The sequence below is a fragment of the Lolium perenne genome, chromosome 2 (assembly GCF_019359855.2).
Source record: "Lolium perenne isolate Kyuss_39 chromosome 2, Kyuss_2.0, whole genome shotgun sequence".
Lineage (NCBI taxonomy): Eukaryota > Viridiplantae > Streptophyta > Magnoliopsida > Poales > Poaceae > Lolium > Lolium perenne.
Genome location: NC_067245.2, coordinates 197,972,151 through 197,976,121, shown reverse-complemented (window position 1 = coordinate 197,976,121; position 3,971 = coordinate 197,972,151).

The following is a 3,971-nucleotide window of genomic DNA, read 5'->3' as shown; positions in this document are numbered from 1 at the left end:
AGGTAACATCATAACAATATGCTATTTGTGCTAAGGTTTCAAACTGTTGCACAGTATTTTCCTAAACAAGCTACATCTGCGTTCTTCCATAACTCTATCATCAATTCTCTTCACAAATCTATTGTTATGATTGGTAAGTGAATTACCTTTTAGTTAGCGATGAAGTGCAGATTGATCATCGCTCCAATCAGTTGTGGCTGCCATCAGTCCCACTTCAGTTCGCTTGCCTACTCTGCTTTTCATCTGTCTACAAGCTTCTCCATTTGCATCCCTCCATTCACTCCGTGCTTCAACCATCTCTGGTGGACCTGCAGCACGCAGTCCCCCACCCCGAAAACAATGTCGCCCTTTTCCTTTTGATTATCTTGATTCACTAGGTAGCTTTGGTGTCTAGAGCAGATAAACAAGAGGAAAGTTGACTGATCTGAAGCTAGCTTTGGTATCTATACTAGATCAACAAGAGGAAAGTCGACGGATCTAAAGTGTTACCAGACGACCATTTCTACTCCGGTGCTCCTCCCCTGAAAAAATTCTAAGCCCGTTAAACATAAAAACAGTGAAGATTTTTTCATACATGTTCATAAATAGGAACATGATCGTAATTCCAGTGTAGGTTCTCCGTCCGTACAGCCATGTATAGGCTCATATGGCCCGCGTTGTGTTGTACTTCGTTTTTGTACGTATCTATGGTTACGTGTGTGTGCCAAAATAGAAAGGTCCTATAAAGATCTTGCTCACGTGGCCTCTTTTTTTTTCTTACATGACATACACATACCTATCAATACGTACGGGTATGCATGGGCTGGATATGAGTTTCGGCAGACCGAACATAAGAAAAAAATTCAACTACGCCACTTTAACATCATTTAGGGGGGGAGCACCGGAGCAGCCCTCCCAGACGACACGAAACTACACCAGGGATTCATACAAGGGGAAGGGGATGCGTAGTCCACTGTGAGAGTGGAAGATACAAGAGAAGAATGATACCCAAGAAACCAACACGGCCTGGCAAGGTGGCTCCCTACCACGTGTACTTCCACTCGGCCACATGTCCACGGACTGCTCCTGCGTAGCACTCCAGGCCTCGCCCTTCCCCCCAATGCCATGCACGCAGCCAAATTAACCTTTCATCTGATTGAGGAGAACAGCGACAACAACCACTGAAGCCCCAATAATCAAGAACTGACAAAACATATATCTTACATCCTATATCATCCTCTCCTATATCCTGCGATCAGCAAGAAGTTGTTTTGTGCCAACCTAAGTACAAGCTATCTATTATGTCCTGCTGAAACAAACCTAAAAAATATGTAATTTAGTTTACGGGCGCCAACCCTTTTCTTTCCTAATCTAACATCCGCTTAGTCCATACCTTTCAAAAGGAATATAAAAGCAAAGTATATAACAAACAACGACCAAATAGATCACACATTAAAAGTAACAACAAGGGTGGCGTGTGCGCCGCGCCGAAAACTTCCTTGTGCATGTTCGTTAAAAATGAAAATCAGGAAAGGACAACAGATTACTCACGACAGTGGCAAATGTAGAAACATTCAGGAATCAACTACGCCTACCATGCCATGCCAAAACGAGATGTAGGCGGCGCGGCGAAGCGCGCATCTTCATCTAGTCATTCTACAATGTCATTCAAGTCTCCAGCAAGGCAATTACTTTCTTCAGTTCCATTGACCGAAAAAACAACTGACCCACATAATGGTCTAATACCCGGCTTACCAGAAGATATAGCAGAGATATGCATCGCGCTTGTCCCACAGAGACACTTCCCTGCCATGGGTGCTGTGTCCAGGAGGTGGAGATCTTTCATCGGCAGCAGAGAGTTCAGCACTATCAGGAAGGAGGTTAGAAAGATTGAAGAGCTGGTTTATGTTCTTGCTCGTAAATCTGGGGCAAATGGCTCTCGTTGGGAGGTCTTGGGGGAGCACAAGAACAGGGCAATTCCTCCTATGCCTGGACTGACTAAAGTAGAGTTTGGTGTGGTGGTTTTCTATGGGAAGTTGTATGTCATGGCTGGCTACACCGCTGTCCATGGGAAAGACTATGTCTCTGATGAGGTTTACCAGTATGATGCCCGGCTCAACAGGTATATTTTGGATATTTGATCTTAATTAAAGACAAGCATCATGTATAGATGTTATTTTCTGTATAATTCTCTGCATCAAGTACATTGTTGCTAATTATGAAGAATCGAATGCTCTTTTGTAATCCATGGATGCTATAAGTTCTCCAAACAAGAAGGCATTTGAAACGTAAAACTAATTCATCTTCACATTGCATAGGTGGAGCACACTTGCCAAGATGAATTTCGCACGTCGTGACTTCGCCTGCACCGAGGTCAATGGTATAATCTATGTTGCCGGTGGATTTGGCTCTGGCGGTGACGATTTGTCCAGCGTGGAGGCATATGATCTCCAACAAAATAGATGGACACTAATCGGCAACCTTCGCAGGCCGAGGTGGGGTTGTCTGGCCTACGGATTGAACAATAAGCTTTATATAATGGGCGGCCGCTCAAGATTTACAATTGGCAACTCCCGTTTCATTGATGTCTATGATCTCAGCCACCCTTGCTGGGAGGAGATCAAGAGAGGATGCGTGATGGTCACCTTTTTTCGATAAAGGGAATATATTAATATCAAAAAGATACCAATTACACCCAGCCTCTGCAACAACGCACCACCTTAATGGCACTACGGATGCACACAGCCAAAAAAAGGAAAAGAAAACTAAGAAACAAAAGTCCCGCTACAGTATCTCGGGCCTAACAACAACAATACATCCACCGCCAAGACAACACCTGAAATACAGACTCTCCAAAAACGACGCCTCCAAGAAGGGAACAGTGCTCTAACACCGTCGTCGCCCGATCAACGATCTTAGGTTTTCACCCTGAAGATAGTCCCCACTCTCAAAACAATGCCTCCAACAAGGTCATTGCCAGGCACAACCAGTTAAGGCCAGACCTTGGGTTTTCACCCTGAAAGGTAGGACTCTGAACTTCACCTGTGTTGTCGCCCCCACTATCATACCGCTGTTGTGAAGCCCGGAACACCAAGCAAGTCCCTCAACAGCGCGGAGACTTGAACCTCCCTTAGCTAGTCCTCCCCTCCGGCCTTCATGAACTTCTCTTCTTCCGACTTTCATCATGGATCCATAGTCACTTGATGTCAACACAGAAAAAGAGACGTGATGGTCACCTCCCATGCAGTTTTTGGCAAGAGCTTGTTTTGCATAGATTGGAAGGACAATCGCTCCCTCTCAGTGTTCAGCCCTTCGGACAGTTCATGTGAGAAGATTCCCATGCCGCTTACCGGTCGTGCAAGTACCCGATTTTTCCTCGGGGTACATAGGGGGAAGCTGCTGCTGTTTTCGCAGGAGGAAAAGGATGGGTATCAGACTTATGATCCAGCTGCGGCTCCAGGTTCCCAACGGGGGACATCGGAGTTGAAGCCGTCGAGATTGTGTGTGTGCAGTGTGACTATTGAAGTTTGATGGGTCTAGCTCGTATATATCCTCGTGTTTTTCCACCAATAAGTTCTTCCGGCCATTGAGTTGTAGCTGGAGTGCATATGGTGGTATGGAAGTGACACATTTGTTTACTTGTTCTTTTGGATGACACATTGTATATGTTGCACCAAACTTCATACTATCGTTAGCATATTCAAAATTTTAGATCAGGGTGAACTCTTTTTTTTAAGGAAGGGTGAACTCTCTTCAATGCACGATGTGGCTTAATGTAGAACTACAACTTGCATGAGCTCCACAGGCATTGATACGTACATATGATGGGCCACAGGCTAGGGTGAAAAATCTGGTATCCTTAGATCAAAAGGCAACACTAAATCTCCTTGGGAATTTTGGTGTGGCGACTGACGAGGAAATGCGAACACATAATGCCGGTGTGTGTCTGCTATGTTGCTTTTAAATAAATCCGAGATGGGAGAGAGCAACGA